Source organism: Oncorhynchus tshawytscha, linkage group LG14 (genome assembly GCF_018296145.1).
Source record: "Oncorhynchus tshawytscha isolate Ot180627B linkage group LG14, Otsh_v2.0, whole genome shotgun sequence".
Lineage (NCBI taxonomy): Eukaryota > Metazoa > Chordata > Actinopteri > Salmoniformes > Salmonidae > Oncorhynchus > Oncorhynchus tshawytscha.
This window is the reverse complement of record NC_056442.1, coordinates 50,926,075-50,945,373: the sequence shown is the minus strand read 5'-3', so window position 1 is coordinate 50,945,373 and position 19,299 is coordinate 50,926,075. Positions and strand designations below refer to the sequence as shown.

General features: G+C 42.4%; 1 protein-coding gene across 1 annotated transcript in view; it reads left to right on the top strand.

Moving 5' to 3' along the window:
* Positions 1–272: 272 nt before the first annotated feature.
* Positions 273–19,299, top strand: part of LOC112267477 (tumor necrosis factor receptor superfamily member 19L-like) — a 50,955-nt gene continuing 31,928 nt past the window's right edge. The window contains exon 1 of the mRNA XM_042297650.1: positions 273–1,112. The gene's annotated coding sequence lies outside the window, so the exon portion shown is untranslated. The remainder of the gene's footprint in view (positions 1,113–19,299) is intronic.

Sequence of the window (19,299 nt, the reverse complement as noted above, 5' to 3'; positions counted from 1 at the left end):
GGTTTGCTGATGTCAACGCCGTGAACAAAGACCCCCATGGTGGTAGTGGGGTTATGGTATGGGCAGGCCCTAACAAAAACATTTTTAGGGTGGATTTTATCGATGGCAATTTGAATGCACAGAGATACCATGACGAGATCCTGAGGTCCATTGTCGTGCCATCACCTCATGTTTCAGCATGATAATGCACGGCCCTATGTCACAAGGATCTGTACACAATCCTAGGAAGATGACAATGTCCAATTAGGGTCTAATGAATTTATTTATATTGATGTTTTTTTCTTATATGAATTGTATCTCAGTAAAATTGTTTCATTTATATTTTTGTTTAGGCCCACTGTCATGCACAGTGCAAGCATTTCTTTTGGATAGGCTACCCCCTATAAAGGACATGCAGGTAGGTTTCCATTATTGTAATGAAACAGCAGGGAGCAGGTCTCGACCTTCGAGCCCGAGGTCCGGCGCGCTATCGACTATGCCGCAAAAGAATGCTCGTGCGGCAAGGACGATTTCCGTGATAAACCCAGGGTCGTTACAATATATGTTCAACTTTGTGTTGATTTTGCAGAAGTTATGGCAAAGACATTCTTGATATTTAATCCAGCCCTTTAGTAGTCTGGTATAAACAGCGTATAGGCCAAGTCAGTAAGGTTAGTAAAATCAGGTGGCCACGTGTGTGTAAACTATGTTCGCGAGCCTCTGAGGTCATAGCAAAGCTTTAGGCGCCCTGATGATTCGCGAGCAGCCTGTTATGAGGCTAGGCGGGTGAATCGCGACAGATGGCTCCCGGACCCGCTAACTCACCGGCGTTGCCGTCCCGGTGCGCGTGGATTCCCCGCATTGACTCGTGATGAGTTCAGCAGCAGCAGAGGAGGCGCGCGGAAAGAAAACATGGGCACACTCTACTCGGGTTTCTGCCGATGACGTAGCGGCCTGTAAACTCATCTAGAGAGTTTACTGTATTTACATTTCTGGATCACAGAGAGCTCGCGAGGGGTAGGCCTACTTCCTACCGGCATTTTTTTTTAAATATCCCTTATATGCAGTGTACGCGAATGTGTGACAATGATCGTCCCAGACCACTGATTTAGCCCTATGTATCCGCCAATCTGGTAAGTGTATAAACTTTTAGTTTATGGGTTTGCTTGTTTCATGTTAGTGAATCGTTTGTTCTGTCTCTTCTGCTATTGGTTTGACAGCTTTTACAATATTTTACGACCCATTTCGCTAAAACATAGTAATACTGTGCATCAATTAGTCCCTTTCTATAGGCTATAGCTACGTTTGTAGTTGTAGGGCTGGTTTTTATAATGAACATGTTTCCTTTCCGAATCAATTTAATAGGAGTTGTGATGTTTTATTTTGCTATAGCAGTCAATAGTTCCCCCCCATTGCGTTATGTATATAGATGGGAAGAATACGTACTACTTTGTTTAGTTAAATTCACTGAAACAATGTCACCACGAGTTGACGCTCTTGTTCAAGTTTATCCCAATATCATAATTTTGTTATAAGAGTCCGTGTTAAGAAGAGGCTAGTGGAGCATATTTTGATGGTGCCTGTGTCTCGTGTCGCTCTGTCTGAGTATGTGGTACAATGAAAGTACAATGAAAGTAATTGGCGCATTTTGTGAGATGCCCCAGGCTCTGCAGGCAATGCGGTTTCCTAGTCAGCAATGTCGTAATGTCACACGGCGAGTGGAAATATGGACAGCGCATGATGCCACGTCTTTATGACTCGTGTGTCGCATGTAGCCTAGATGAATTTGAGCAGTAGCCAAGGCTGGGTAATATCCAACTGAAACGCCGTGGTGTTATGCCACACTAAACATTGGTTTTCATAGTTAGAAAGTTGTCAAGTTAGAGTGGGCCTAAGTCATATTTGCTCTACTCAGTTCTAAGCTATCGACAGTCTGTCTGTGAGTGACACGATTTATGTGAGATGTGATCCGTTACATTGTAACTATGTTCTTGTCCTGTCTGTGGCGCACGCGTCCCCTGGCTCTCCGCCACGCGCTGCCACGCATGGGTGCGTGCTGAACTCACTGCAGCCTATTAAACACGAGAGAAACCCTAGAATCCCCTTTCCGTGCTGGATCAGTCTTTCAGGGTTTCCACTAGTTACCACAGCCACAAGGTAAACATGGTCTATATCATAAGAATGTATGGAAACCAAAAATGGCTTTCTGTTCTTTATTTCAGTTTAGGCATAAGGTCAGTGGTGGGGTTAGGGTTAGGTTTACGACCACATTTTACGAAGATAAATATTCTTACTTTGTGGCTGTGGTAACTAGTGACGACCGTCTCCGTGGATAGGCTTCTCACTACGGGTTAGTATCACAGACCCAGGTCAAATTAATCCACAGGTAGGTTTCAATGAAGTATATAAACCCTGGATTGCGGATGCTATGTATTGGTTAATGAGAGGCTTTAAAGCCACTGGTCGGCCATATTGGCCCTCTTCAGAAGAAGCAGTCCTCGATAGGAATGAATTTAATTCTATATTATTTCAAGTACTGTAGAAGTTGAATATTTGTTTCAAGGACAAAATTACATGTATTTAGCTATTTTTGTTGTTGTGGGGACAGTAAAATTAGAACCTTCTAAAAGTATACTTACATTTTAAAACAAATATTTATCATTTATGTTTAGCTCACATAATATAATTAAAAAGTATGTATTAACGTGTCTGTAATATAATAAATGTGGCAAAAACAAATGTAGACATTAATAAATACATTTCTATAGATTCAAAAATATTTTTTTATAAGGAGGGGGAGTACCAAGATGGAGGTGTGGTGGCTTCAAAACTAAATCACCTGTAGGTTTAGGTTTAATTCTGGTTCAGTTAGTCAATAACTAAATATGTGATTTCAACTAAGTTGGACTGAACTTAAATGACATGCCTGTGACTCCATATTTAAATGGAGTCAACTGCGGTACTACCATAGTCATCTGACATAACCTTGATACCCACACAATCGTAGTCTTGACTTAAGTGGAATTTGGTAGAAGAGGACTTATCTGGGCCTGTGGACACCAGCCCAAAAGGTACCAGTTGCAGAGATAACTATTCAATCTTCAACAATAAATAGTTTTTTGGTGGGTTAGTTTGTGATGCTTTTGTTATTGCCAACAGTGAATAACAATGACCGGTTAGACGCTGTCCAGGGGTGTGACCTTCTAATTATGCCGTAATTCTTCCATCATTGTAATGCCTTACCTACTGGGTGTGTTTGCCATTCAACTTCGGCCTATCTGTAATATCTATTTGTCTGTGTGGGTTTTAGCAGACCAAGATGGATTACCTCTGGGCATAACTGTCAATCTATTATCTGTTATTGAATGGGCACAGACTTCAACCAGCCACTATTTTAGACATGTAATTCCTCTGATAACTGTCTCCTTCCATTGCTCACAAAGGGAAAACAGCCCAGCAGTGAGTTAAAGAGTTTGTGATGTTCTCAGAGGAGGACATACTGTATCAGCATTAACCCTGCTGACATACACACACACACACACACACATGTACAATGGACACACACACACATGTACAATGGACACACACACATGTACAATGGACACACACACACACTCACATGTACAATGGGCACACACACACACACACACACACACACACACACACACACACACACACACACACTCACGTACAATGGACACAGACACTGCTCCTGGAGCTTTCTCCAAGAGGAGGAGAGTAATGTTATCATGCAGGCCAAATTCTTGGCAGAAAGTTCCATTGTGGAGGGCCAAATTCCTGCTTTGGTATATCAATAGGACCCCTCCCATTGCAGCTGAGGAGAGGAGAGGGTATTTCATAACTCACTCTTGTCTGTCCTGCCTGTCTGCCTGCCTGTCTGCCTGCCTGTCTGTCTGTCAAAGGCCTGGGGTAGGTAGGATCAGGTATACAGTGCATTGAGAATGTATTCAGTCCCCTAGATCTTCTCCACATTTTGTTATGTTACAGCCTTATTATAAAATTGATTAGAAAAAGATTTCCTTGTCAATCTACCCACAATTCCCCATTATGACGTCACAATACCCCATAATGACATTACAATACCCTATAATTACGAAGCAAAACAGGTTTTTAGAGATGTTTGCAGATTTATAAAAAATAAAAATATCTTATTTACATAAGTATTCAGACCCTTTGCTATGAGACTCGAAATTGAGCTCAGGTGCATCCTGTTTCCATTGATCTTCCTCTAGATGTTTCTACAACTTGATTGGAGTCCACCTGTGGTATATTAAATTGATTGGACGTGATATGGAAAGGCACACACCAGTCTATACAGTGGCTTGCGAAAGTACAGTGGGGAGAACAAGTATTTGATTACACTGCCGATTTTGCAGGTTTTCCTACTTACAAAGCATGTAGAGGTCTGTCATTTTTATCATAGGTACACTTCAACTGTGAGAGACGGAATCTAAAACAAAAGTCCAGAAAATGACATTGTATGATTTTTAAGTAATTAATTTGCATTTTATTGCATGACATAAGTATGTTACTAAAGAAAATGATGTACTTTAAACTCTGTACATTGTCCCTGACACCCAAAAGTACTTCTTACATTTAGAATTTATTTTATTTATTTTATTTTACCTTTATTTAACTAGGCAAGTCAGTTAAGAACAAATTCTTATTTTCAATGACGGCCTAGGAACAGCTTAGCAGGACAGGAACATGGTCCAATTCACACACTAATCAAGAGAACATCCCTGCTGCCTCTGATCTGGTGGACTCACTAAACAGAGAACATCCCTGGTCATGTCCTGCCTCTGATCTGGTGGACTCACTAAACAGAGAACATCCCTGGTCATGTACTGCCTCTGATCTGGAGGACTCACTAAACACAAAAGCATATTTTATAAATGATTTCTGTGTTGGATCGTGCCCCTGTCTATACATACATTATTAAAAACAAGAAAATTGTGCCCTCTGTATTGCTTAATATAAGGAATTCGAAATGATTTATACTTTTGATACTTAAGTATATTTAGAACCAAATACTTTTAGACTTTTAGAGTATTTTACTGGGTGACTTCCACTTCTACTTGAGTAACTTTCTATTTAAGGTATCTGTAGTTTTACTCAAGTATGACAATTGGGTACTTTTTCCACCACTGCAAAAAATGAGACTTGAAAGGCACATCCTGTTTCCATTGATAATGCTTGAGATGATCATCAATCTACACTCAATACCCCATAATGACGAAAGAAAAACAGCTTTTTATACATTTTTTGCAAATGTATTAAAAAGAAAAAAAGAAAATATCACATTTACGTAAGTATTCAGACCCTTTACTCAGTACTTTGTTGAATCCCCTTTGGCAGCGATTACAGCCTCGAGTCGTCTTCGGTATGACGCTACAAGCTTAGCACACCTGAATTTTGGGAGTTTCTCCCATTCTTCTCTGCAGATCCTCTCAAGCTCTGTCAAGTTGAATGGGGAGCATCTCTGCTCCCCATTCAGGCTCTGGCTGGTCACTCAAGGACATTCAGAGACTTGTCCCGAAGCCACTCCTGCGTTGTCTTGGTTGTGCTTAATGTTCTTGTCCTATTGGAAGGTGAACTTCCACCCCAGTCAGGTCCTGAGTGCTCTGGAGCAGGTTTTCATCAAGGATCACTCTGTACTTTGCTCTGTTCATCTTTCCCTCAATCCTGATTAGTCCCTGCCACTGACAAACATGGGGATGGTGCCAGGTTTCCTCCAGACGTGACGCTTGGCATTCAGGCCAAAGTGTTCAATCTTGGTTTCATCAGAACAGAGAATCTTGTTTGTCTAATAAACTTAGTTCACAAGATTAAACATTTAGGATCTAGGTTGTGAGATGTTGGAAACCAACCAGAAAAGTTTTAACCAGCAAAACAGAATGTTTACCGTGCTTCTACACCTGCATTGCTTGCTGTTTGGGGTTTTTGGCTGGGTTTCTGTACAGCACTTTGAGATATCAGCTGATGTATGAAGGGCTATATAAATACATTTGATTTGATTTGATTTGAGAGTCCTTTAGGTGCCTTTTGGCAAACTCCAAGGGGGCTATCATGTGATTTTACTGAGGATTGACTTCCGTTTGGCCACTCTACCATAAAGGCCTGATTTGGTGGAGTGCTGTAGAGATGGTTGTCCTTCTGGAAGGTTCTCCCATCTCCACGGAGGAACTCTGGAGCTCTGTCAGAGTGACCATCAGCTTCCCTGACCAAGACCCTTCTCCCCAGATTGCTCAGTTTGACCGAGCGGCCAGCTCTAGGAAGAGTCACATTTCTTCCATTTAAGAATAATGGAGGCCACTGTGTTCTTGGGGACCTTCAATGCCACAAAACATTTTTGGTACCCTTTTCCAGATCCGTGCCTTGACACAATCCTGTCTTGGAGCTCTACGGACAATTCCTCATTGCTTGGTTTATGCTCTGACATGCACTGTTAACTGTGGAACCTTATATAGACCGGTGTGTGCCTTTCCAAATCATGTCCTATCAATTGAATTTACCACAGATGGACTCCAATCAAGTTGTCGAAACATCTCAAGAATGATCAATGGAAACAGGATGCACCTGAGCTCAATTTCGAGTCTCATAGCAAAGGGTCTGAATATTTATGTAAATAAGGTGTTTAAAAATAAAATAAAAATTATAAATCTGCAAACATCTCTAAAATCCTGTTTTGCTTTGTAATTATGAGGTATTGTGATTTCATTATGGGTTATTGTGATGTCATTATGGGGTATTGTGATGTCATTATGGGGTATTGTGTGTAGATTGAGGATTTTTTATTTAATCGATTTTATAGTAAGGCTTTAACGTAACAAAATGTGGAAAAAGTGAAGGGTACTTTCCGAATGCACTGTGTTCTTTGTGAGTTGTAGATCTTACTTTGACTCTCCTACACACCTACAAAATGTTTTATACCCTGACATTTTGACCTGGCCAGATCATGTAGTGCCACACACCTTGGCGTGTGTGTGTGTTGCGGAGAGGGACACACGGGCATGGCTGGGCTGTAATCAAGCCGTCCGTCTGTCCGGCCGCCCATAAATGGAGCAGATGGGAACACATCCAATAAGCCCGTGCCACTGCGGTCCCCATCCCAATGTCAGCCAGGAATATCCCTGCCAAGGACATTCCCACTTCAATCCCCCGAGTCTGAATCCGACCTGGACCCATTTCTCTGGATGCAGAGCACAGGAATGGTATAATTAAAGGAAAAACTCTGAGACACGAGCCAGAGGGGGAACTATTCCCCAAAACAGAATGCAGTATCCCATTAATCAGAGGGGGAACTATTCCCCAAAACAGAATGCAGTATCCCATTAATCAGAGGGGGAACTATTCCCCAAAACAGAATGCAGTATCCCATTGATCAGAGGGGGAACTATTCCCCAAAACAGAATGCAGTATCCCATTGATCAGAGGGGGAACTATTCCCCAAAACAAAATGCAGTATCCCATTGATCAGAGGGGGAACTATTCCCCAAAACAGAATGCAGTATCCCATTGATCAGAGGGGGAACTATTCCCCAAAACAGAATGCAGTATCCCATTGATCAGAGGGGGAACTATTCCCAAAAACAGAATGCAGTATCCCATTGATCAGAGGGGGAACTATTCCCAAAAACAGAATGCAGTATCCCATTGATCAGAGGGGGAACTATTCCCAAAAACAGAATGCAGTATCCCATTGATCAGAGGGGGAACTATTCCCAAAAACAGAATGCAGTATCCCATTGATCAGAGGGTGAACTATTCCCAAAAACAGAATGCAGTATCCCATTGGTCAGAGGGGGAACTATTCCCAAAAACAGAATGCAGTATCCCATTGATCAGAGGGGGAACTATTCCCTAAAACAGAATGCAGTATCCCATTGATCAGAGGGGGAACTATTCCCAAGACTCTGCGACACGAGCCAGAGGGGGAGTTATCTGTAATCCAGTGATCCGAGTGATTTCGGTTTCGGACATGCAGCAGATTTCCAACATTCAGGAAAACTGTATTGGAATAGACAAACAGAAGCACACACATACATACAAACATACACACATACACACACAAAACACCTGATGTACCACATTAATTTCCTCTGAAATATTTGTGATGATAACCAAAGGCTTTTCGTCTCTTTCTTCTGTTAATCTGATTGGGTGAACCCAGGAGATGGGAGGGGCTAGTATATGATGAAGAGGGAATAAAAGGGGAAACATCTATTAATTCAAGGTCAAAGTGTGAGAGGTCAGGGAGTGCGTGACTTTAGGAATGTCCTTTACAGGACTGAGGTCAGCTGAAGCCACAGAAAAGACCACAGGAATGGCAGCCATCTTAGAAAACAAGAAGCGACAAAAACCACACTGCTGACAAACTGAGCAAGATGTTACCACAGCTACGTCCAGCCAAACCTAAGCACACACACAAGCACACACACATGCATGCATATATACATACATACATACATACACAGCCAAGGCTAACCTCCCCTGCTTTGTGACCAGGCAGAACTGAATTTTCTGTGATGGTTTGGAGCCTAGCCTCAATCATTCATGTGAATATTTCGGCAGCCATGTTTGATGCCTAACTATGACTGTGTCTGAAAAACAGAACAACCACCAAGTAATGACATGGCATTCAACACAGCAGGAAATTGAGACCTTGAATTTCCGTGGGCAGCATATTTTTTCATAAAGATATTGAACCCAACTAAAATGTTTATGATGTATAAGTATATATGGTGTGAAATGGAGGCAAACTGATAGTTAGAATAGCCCAAAATAATCAAATCATATCAAACTTTATTTGTCTCATGTGCCGAATACAAGTGTAGACTTTACCGTGAAATGCTTTACTTACAAGCCATTAACCAAATAATGATAAAAAGTAACACAATAAGAATAACAATAATGAGGTTATATACAGGGGCCACCGGTACCGAGTCAGTGTGCAGGGTAGTTGAGGTCATCTGTACGTGTAGGTGGGGGTGAAGTGACTATGCATAGGTGACAAACAGTGAGTAGCAGCAGTTTACAAAGGGGAGAGGTGGGGGGTCAATGTAAATAGTCCGGTGGCAATTTTATTCATTGTTCAGCAGTCTTATTATGGCTTGGGGGTAGAAGCTGTTGAGGAGCCTTTTAGTCCTAGACGTCGCACTCCGGTACCGCTTACCATGCGGTAGCAGAGAAAACAGTCTATAACAGGTGACTGGGGTCTCTGACAATTTTATGGGCTTTCCTCTGACACCGCCTGGTATATAGGTCCTGGATGGAAGGAAGCTTGGCCCCAGTGATGTACTGGGCCGTTCGCACTACCCTCTGTAGCGCCTTACGATCAGATGCCGAGCAGTTGCCATACCAGGCGGTGATGCAACCGGTCAGGATGCTCTCGATGGTGCAGCTGTAGAACCTTTTGAGGATCTGGGGACCCATGCTAAATCTTTTCAGTCTCCTATAATGTTTACATACCCTACATTACTCATCTCATATGTATATGTATATACTGTACTCTATAATCTACTGCATCTTTATGTAATACATGTATCACTAGCCACTTTAACTATGCCACTTTGTTTACATACCCTACATTACTCATCTCATATGTATATACTGTACTCAATACCATCTACTGCATCTTGTCTATGCCGTTCTGTACCATCACTCACTCATATATCTTTATGTACATATTCTTTATCCCTTTACACTTGTGTGTATAAGACAGTAGTTTTGGAATTGTTAGGTTAGATTACTCGTTGGTGATTACTGCATTGTCAGAACTAGAAGCACAAGCATTTCTCTACACTGGCATTAACATCTGCTAACCATGTGTATGTGACAAATACATTTGATTTGAGGGGGAACAGGTCTTGTCATACCCTCCTCACGACTGTCTTGGTATGTTTGGACCATGATAGTTCGTTGGTGATGTGGACACCAAGGAACTTGAAAACATGAGAAAAGTACCACCTCAACTGTAACGCCCATGACGTAACCCCTGCTCAGAAACCCACAGTCCGCACGCACGCACACACTCATGCACGCACACACTCACACACTCATTGACTCATTTAAGGTTCCTGAGAGCTGGTTCCAACCAGATGCATTGTGTACAACATCATACACAACATCATGCACAACATCATGCACAACGTGCCCCCTCAGATTTGTCCTGTTTAAAAATTTAAAAAAGTCATATGTTAAATGAATTACTAACATTTTTACGGACGTATTTTATCACAATTATTGTTAAAAAGATCTGTCAGCGGTACTTTGCAGTGGGGACACACTGAGTGAACCCGGCAATACCCCCCTATTCTCCCTAGTAGGTGGTTCCTTCCAAGGTACACAGAGCAAAGATATTCTAGGAAATATGCTAAATACTGAGGAGAGTGTGTCGGGACACACACAGTGTTTGATTTGATTTTAGCTGCCAGTGGGCAGGACTCCCGGGAGGTTATGTTTGTAAATTAATTTGATCAAGCTACGTAGCCTACTGATTCCTTATTGATGAATAAATAAAACAAAAAATGTTTGTTTAGTCTCTGTATTACTAGCCAGTAGCCACCTAGCATTTTCATGAAGTTGGCTTTAGCTAGCCAGCTAGAAAGGTTACCAATCTCCCAACCTCATCACTGGAAAACCAAGCCAGGCTATCAAGCAACTTAGATTAAGTAGCTTGTTTAACTATATTAGCTGGCAAGCTAGACTTTATTAAAGCAAACAAGAACAAAATGTACTGAATAAGACTCACATTTCTTTAAATCTTTTACCCAAATTTTAGCAGAGATGCAGAGAAGTGTATTTAGTTTCTTTAAAAAAAAACACATGTCAAGAGGGTACAGACAGTGTCTGCAGAATTATGTTTAGATATGCAGAAAAATACTTGGTTTAAAATGTAATCTGACACCTTATGATATAATATCACGATACTTGTGTATTAATTATGATGCCATGATATGTGTCTGTATAGATGATGTGTGCCTCGATCCTGTGTACTGTTGTAATGTGGATGTATAGATGATGTGTGCCTCGATCCTGTGTACTGTTGTAATGTGGATGTATTGATGATGTGTGCCTCGATCCTGTGTACTGTTGTAATGTGGATGTATAGATGATGTGTGCCTCGATCCTGTGTACTGTTGTAATGTGGATGTATAGATGATGTGTGCCTCGATCCTGTGTACTGTTGTAATGTGGATGTATTGATGATGTGTGCCTCGATCCTGTACTGTTGTAATGTGGATGTATAGATGATGTGTGCCTCGATCCTGTGTACTGTTGTAATGTGGATGTATAGATGATGTGTGCCTCGATCCTGTGTACTGTTGTAATGTGGATGTATTGATGATGTGTGCCTCGATCCTGTGTACTGTTGTAATGTGGATGTATAGATGATGTGTGCCTCGATCCTGTGTACTGTTGTAATGTGGATGTATAGATGATGTGTGCCTCGATCCTGTGTACTGTTGTAATGTGGATGTATTGATGATGTGTGCCTCGATCCTGTGTACTGTTGTAATGTGGATGTATAGATGATGTGTGCCTCGATCCTGTGTACTGTTGTAATGTGGATGTATAGATGATGTGTGCCTCGATCCTGTGTACTGTTGTAATGTGGATGTATTGATGATGTGTGCCTCGATCCTGTGTACTGTTGTAATGTGGATGTATTGATGATGTGTGCCTCGATCCTGTGTACTGTTGTAATGTGGATGTATTGTCATAGGCATGTTAGTGCAGTATGTTGAGATGTTCTTTAAAAGTGTCCGTTGATTAAAATGACAATCGAAACAGGTAAAGATCTATTTTTAGATAACTTATGCAGACAAATATACATATTTTGACATAGAATTAAGCATAATGATTATGACTCTAGAATCCAGGGGGGAAAAAAAGTTATTTTAGGTGTTTGAAAAATGCAACAAAAAACCCTCCGGACCACCCACCCTCCATCCCCATGTAATTCATGCCCCCTCTAAAATAATTGGTGCCTGATTCCCACTGAAGGGTTCGTCTGTGGACACTGATTCCCACTGAAGGGTTCGTCTGTGGACACTGATTCCCACTGAAGGGTTCGTCTGTGGACACTGATTCCCACTGAAGGGTTCGTCTGTGGACACTGATTCCCACTGAAGGGTTCGTCTGTGGACACTGATTCCCACTGAAGGGTTTGTCTGTGGACACTGATTCCCACTGAAGGGTTCGTCTGTGGACACTGATTCCCACTGAAGGGTTCATCTGTGGACACTGATTCCCACTGAAGGGTTTGTCTGTGGACACTGATTCCCACTGAAGGGTTCATCTGTGGACACTGATTCCCACTGAAGGGTTTGTCTGTGGCCACTGATTCCCACTGAAGGGTTCGTCTGTGGACACTGATTCCCACTGAAGGGTTCGTCTGTGGACACTGATTCCCACTGAAGGGTTCGTCTGTGGACACTGATTCCCACTGAAGGGTTCGTCTGTGGACACTGATTCCCACTGAAGGGTTCGTCTGTGGACACTGATTCCCACTGAAGGGTTCGTCTGTGGACACTGATTCCCACTGAAGGGTTCGTCTGTGGACACTGATTCCCACTGAAGGGTTCGTCTGTGGACACTGATTCCCACTGAAGGGTTCGTCTGTGGACACTGATTCCCACTGAAGGGTTCGTCTGTGGACACTGATTTCCACTGAAGGGTTCGTCTGTGGACACTGATTCCCACTGAAGGGTTCGTCTGTGGACACATTGTATAGACCTTTACTCTGGCAGCCCTGAGGCCCAATATGTAATGAAGGACATTATCAGGTCATTCCGTTCAGAGTGAAGCTGTGTTTTCCAACTGATATTAGAGATCTCTCTTCCAGAATCTCCTCAGACATTCCCAGACACCTGAAGTCTTTGTTCAATTGAAAGTTGTTGAAAGTGTTATCAGTCTCATATGCAGTGGGGACACACTGTCTGTAATGAAGCATGTATACATCATTCAGAGTGACTATATCACGGAGAGATTATTAGGCTTCTTAGCCATCTTATCTTATTTAAATACATTTTCTGAACTGGAATGACTGCCATCTGTCTCCTTAATACCAACATCTCCCCTGTAGCCTTCACCGCACAGAGGGTGGGACTTTCCCCTGGAAATGCTGATTGTTCCAGGCTCTCGTTAACCGTTTCCCCGCTCTCACAGTCTGAGTTGTTCACCTTTGTACTCGTTCTCCATCAGTGTCTGCACCTCAAAGTCGTGTGTGTGCGGTTAAAGTGATTTGAGTTTCAGTGGCTACGTTCTAGGTAAGGAATTTAACACAATTTGTGGAATTGGCCAGGAATCCATCTCCGTAGGTATTGAATTATTCTAGTGTAAGGTGTTCGTATAGATCCTGTGTTTTATGTCTGTAATGCTAAAGAGAAAAGTCCAAATGTTTAACATCGTCCCTCAATGTGTGTGTGGGCTTCGATTTCTCATTCCATGTGCCTTTTTCCTCAGCACTTGAAACATGTTACAAATGCCTTGTTCATATTTTGTAATGCACACATGTACTCTTCATAATTTATTAATAATGACGATAATAATGATATTAGTGTGTCATATTTTCTCACTCGTTATTATTCACGATTCATTGAGGACTCTCCGTATTCATGGTCGCATCCACATTAATATAGAAGTGTTTAGAAACATATTCTATTCATATTTACTATAAAAGTGACTCCAAAATGACACTTTCTTTGAGGGGGGGCACAAAAACAAATCTGAAATAAAGACAAAACAAACAGCAAATGCATCCAACAAGTTTGTTAAGTCACAAGCTTGATGTAATTGTGTGGTAGAAAAATGGCACCAAATACGAAACTTTTGACTACGTTAATACACATCCAGTATAAGTGAATTTGTCCCAATACTTTTGTCCCCCTAATGGGGGGGGATATGTGCGAAAAGTGCTGTAAATTTGTAAACGGTTCACCTGATATGGATGAAAATCCCCTCAAATTAAAGCTGACAGTCTGCACGTAAACCTCAAATTCATATCAATTCCAAAGTGCTGCAGTACAGAGTCAAAACAACCACAAAATTGTCACTGTCCCAATCCGTTTGGAGCTCACTGTATTTATGGTGTATCTATCAATGGGGCCATTGATTATTTCCTAACCTGAGCTCATTGTAAGTCCTTGACAGAAGCTGCTAAGAGGTACATGCACCTCTGGTGTCCCTCTTCTGTTTCCATTGTGACATCAGAGGTTGTACTCCGGCTTGCGGCAGAACTGGAGAACTGACTTGGGCACCACTGCATGTAGTTTAGAGAGGGAATATCCTGTCCACTAATGCTAATTCTAAGGCTCTCTGTGTGTTTGTCTCTGTCACACTCAGTGAGTGATGTCACCATGCCACTCCAGTGGAATTATACCCTGGTGACATCACATAGTCTCTCCTATGTCTCTGTAAGAGACTGTATGTGTATCTGGTTGGCTTCTCTCCCCTCCTCAGTCGTCAGAGAAACACTGCGCGAGCTGAGATGTGTGAAAAGAACAAGCTGAGATGTGTGAAAAGAACAAGCTGAGATGTGTGAAAAGAACAAGCTGAGATGTGTGAAAAGAACAAGCTGAGATGTGGAATATAATCTTGATTGTGCCTCATTAAATACCGCCACCCTAACAGAAGACAAAATAATGAAAAATAATCATGAGAAATAATAATAATTAAATAATGAGACCAGAATGGTGATGGGGAGTATGTACTTCAGGAGGTACCTTCATTTAAAAATAGAGCACTCACAGGTAGAGAGCATTCACAGATAGTGCATTCACAGATTCACTCTCTACCTGTTAGTGCTCTCTGTGAGTGCTCTATCTGTGAATGCTCTGCCTGTTAGTGATCTATATGTGAATGCTCTCTAACAGGTAGAGCATTCACAGATAGAGCACTAACAGGTAGAGAGCACTCACAGGCAGAGCACTCACAGGCAGAGCACTCACAGGTAGAGAGCATTCACATGTAGAGCACTAACAGGTAGAGCATTCACAGATAGAGCACTAACAGGTAGAGAGCACTCACAGGCAGAGCACTCACAGGCAGAGCACTCACAGGTAGAGAGCATTCACATGTAGAGCACTAACAGGTAGAGCATTCATAGATAGAGCACGCACAGGTAGAGATCATTCACAGGTAGAGCACTCACAGGTAGTGCATTCGCAGATAGAGCACTCACAGGTAGAGAGCATTCACATATAGAGCACCAACAGGTTGAGCACTCACATATAGAGTATTCATAGATAAAGCACTCACAGGTAGTGCATTCGCAGATAGAGCAATCACAGGTAAAGAGCACTCACAACACCTATAGAGCACTCACAGGTAGAGCACTTGATACAGTGTCCACTATACCCTTCCGCTCAGAAGAAAACGACCTATTCCAGTCACTCATTTTTTCCCTGTTGTGGTTTCATGCATCCTATATTCCTGTTTCTTTAATCCCAAGGCTTTTCTCAGTGTAGCCCAAGCATGACATCATGGGCCCAGAAAACGGCTTCAGCCACATTGTCCGTGATTTCAGTCTTCACCCAAAACCACGGTGGAATGAGGCAGGCACATGTTTTTGCCATCTCTTCATTATTTCTGTTTTCTATTTTCAGCCCGGTAACAAAACAAAAACGTGACCAATCAGTGGGCATCACACCCTATTTTTCTTCCCATTGGTCAAACAAAGGCGGAGGAATTTGGCAAAGCCCAATAATTACTGTTTAACACAGCTGACCAGATTTGTCTTTCTCCTTCTCTTCTTCCCACTGTTCTAACTTCCTCTCTGTCTTGTTTAGGTTTCTTCATTTACAACCCCCCCATGTCTTTCTGTTGAGTTCTTTATTATAGTCCTGTGTATCTTTGGAGGTGTTCATTTCCAGTTACTTCCCCATTTCCAGTGTTTTCACAAAGTATTCACACCCCTTGACTTTTTCCACATTTTGTTTTTCGGAACCCATAATGTCAAAGTGGAATGTTTTTGTTTTTCGGAACCCAGAATGTCAAAGTGGAATGTTTTTGTTTTTCGGAACCCATAATGTCAAAGTGGAATGTTTTTGTTTTTCGGAACCCATAATGTCAAAGTGGAATGTTTTTGTTTTTCGGAACCCATAATGTCAAAGTGGAATGTTTTTGTTTTTCGAACCCATAATGTCAAAGTGAACCCATAATGTCAAAGTGGAATGTTTTTGTTTTTCGGAACCCAGAATGTCAAAGTGGAATGTTTTTGTTTTTCGGAACCCAGAATGTCAAAGTGGAATGTTTTTGTTTTTCGGAACCCAGAATGTCAAAGTGGAATGTTTTTGTTTTTCGGAACCCAGAATGTCAAAGTGGAATGTTTTTGTTTTTCGGAACCCAGAATGTCAAAGTGGAATGTTTTTGTTTTTTTACAAATTAATTAAAAACTGAAAAAGCTGAAATGTGAATAGGTATGCAACCCTTCTGGGCTCCCGAGGTGCACAGCGTTCCGTCACTACAGTCCCCGGTTTGAATCCAGGCTTTATCACATATGTCCATGATTGGGAGTCCCATAGGGCGGCACACAATTGGTCCAGCGTCGTCCGGGTTTGGCCGGGGTAGTCCGTCATTGTAAACAAGAATTTGTTCTTAACCGACTTGCCTAGTTAAATAATATCAAATAAAATGTTAAGCCTTAATAAGTTCAGGAGTAAAAATGTGCTTAACAAATCACATAGTATGTTGCATGGACTCACTCTGTGTGTTAATAGTGTTTAACATGATTTCTGAATGACTGCCACATCTTTTTTATTGAACCTTTATTTAACTAGTCAATTAACTAACTAGTCAATTAACTAACTAGTCAATTAACTAACTAGTCAATTAACTAACTAGTCAATTAAGAACCAATTCTTATTTACAATGACGGCCTACCCCGGCCAAACCTTAACCCGGATGACGCTGGGCAAATTGTGTGCCGCCCTATGGGACTCCTAATCACGGCCGGTTGTGATACAGCCTGGAAATCGAACCAGGGTCTGGAGTAACACCTCTAGCACTGAGGCGCAGTGCCTTAGACTGCTGAGCCACTTGGGAGCACATCTCTGTACCCCACACATACAATAATCTGTAAGGTCCCTCAGTCGAGCAGTGAATTTCAAGCACAGATACAAGCACAAAGATCAGCGAGGTACTCCAATGCCTCACAAAGAAGGTAGATGGCAACAACAAAAAAGGACATTGAATATGCCTTTGAGCATGGATAAGTTATTAATTATACTTTGGATGGTGTATCAATACACTCAGTCACCACAAAGATACAGGCGACCTTCCTTGTTGTCGGAGAGGAAGGAAACTGCTCAGGGATTTCACCATGAGGCCAATGGTGACTTTAAAACAATTAGAGAGTTTAATGGCTGTGATAGGAGAAAACTGAGGATGGATCACCAACGTTGTAGTTACTCCACAGTACTAACCTAATTAACACAGTGAAAAGAACAGAATGTAAATATTCCAAAACATGCATCCTGTTTGCAACAAGGCACGAAAGTAAAACGGCAAAACGTGTGGCAAAGAAATTAACTTTATGTCCTGAATACAAAGCCTTATGTTTTGGGCAAATCCAACACAACACATCACTGAGTACCACTCTTTATATTTTCAAGCTTGCTGGTGGTTGCATCATTGTTATGAGTATGCTTGTCATTGGCAATGACTGGTTTAAAAAAATAAATGGTATCAAAGGCAATCAAACAAGCAAAGTGTCAGTATAGAGACAAAGTAGAGTTGCAATTCAACGGCTCTGTCACGACTTCCGCCGAAGTCGGTCCCTCTCCTTGTTTGGGTGGCGTTCGCCGATCCACTTTTTCCATTTGTTTTGTCTTTGTTTTACACACCTGGTTTCAATTCCCCAATTCCTTCTTCATTGTTTAACCCTCTGTTCCCCCATGTTTTTTTGTGAGTGATTGTTTGTATGTATACGGTCCGTTATTGTGGGCTAGTTATTTGTGTTGTATTTATTGATTCTTTGAGTAAATTACGTTCCTTACTCATTTCTGCTGTCCTGCGCCTGACTCCTCCACACCAGCTACACACAGGCCGATTACAGGCTCAAACACGAGATCTATGTGGCAGGGTCTACAGTCAATCACAGATTACATTTTTTTTACACGGCACCGTCGCAGACATCGAAGTCTTGCTCCCAGACAAATTAAACAATTAAATTAAACTTCTTTGCTCGCTTTGAGGACAATACAGTGCCACTGACACGGCTCGCTACCAAAGCCTGTGGGCTCTCCTTCACCTCCACCCTACCTGATACCCTAGACCCACTCCAATTTGCCTCCTGCCCCAATAGGTGCACTAACGATGCAATTGCCATCACACTGCCCACTGCCCTATCCCATTTGGACAAGGAATACCTATGTAAGAATGGTATTCATTGACTACAGCTCAGCATTTAACACCCTCCAAACTCGTAATTAAGCTTGAGAGCCTGGTCTCAACCCCGCCCTGTGCAATTGGGTCCTGGACTCTCTGACGGGCCGCCCCCAGGTGGTGAAGGTAGGAAACAACATCTCCACTCCGCTGATCCTCAACACTGGGGCTCCACAAGGGTGCGTTCTCAGCCCTCTCCTGTACTCCCTGTTCACCCATGACTGCGTGGTCATGCACGCCTCCAACTCAATCATTAAGTTTGCAGACGACACGTCAGTGGTAGTCTTGATTACCAACAACGACGAGACGGCCTACAGGGAGGAGGTGAGGGCTCTGGGAGTGTGGTGTCAATAACCACTCACTCAACATCAACAAAACAAAGGAGATTATCGTGGACTTCAGGAAACAGCAGAGGGAGCACCCCCCTATCCACGTCGACTGGACAGTAGTGGAGAAGATGGAAAGTGTTAAGTTCCTCGGCGTACACATCACGGACAAACTGAAATGGTCCACCCAAACAGGGGGCATGGTGAAGAAGGTGCAACAGCGCCTCTTCAACCTCAGGAGCCTGAAGAAATTTGGCTTATCATCTAAAACACTCACAAACTTTTACAGAAGCACAATCGAGAGCATCCTGTCTGGCTTTATCACCGCCTGGTACGGCAATTTCACCGCCCTCAACCGCAAGGCTCTCCAGAGGGTAGCCAGCAGCATACCCCCCTGCATCACACTGCTGGGTTGCTTCTGAAGTTAAGCAGGGTTGTCCTGGTTGGTCCCTAGATGGGAGATGCTGCTGGAAGTGGTGTTGGAGGGCCAGTAGGAGGCAGCCTTTCCTCTGGTCTAAAAAAATATATCCCAATGCCCCAGGGCAGTGATTGGGGACATTGCCCTGTGTAGGGTGCTGTCTTT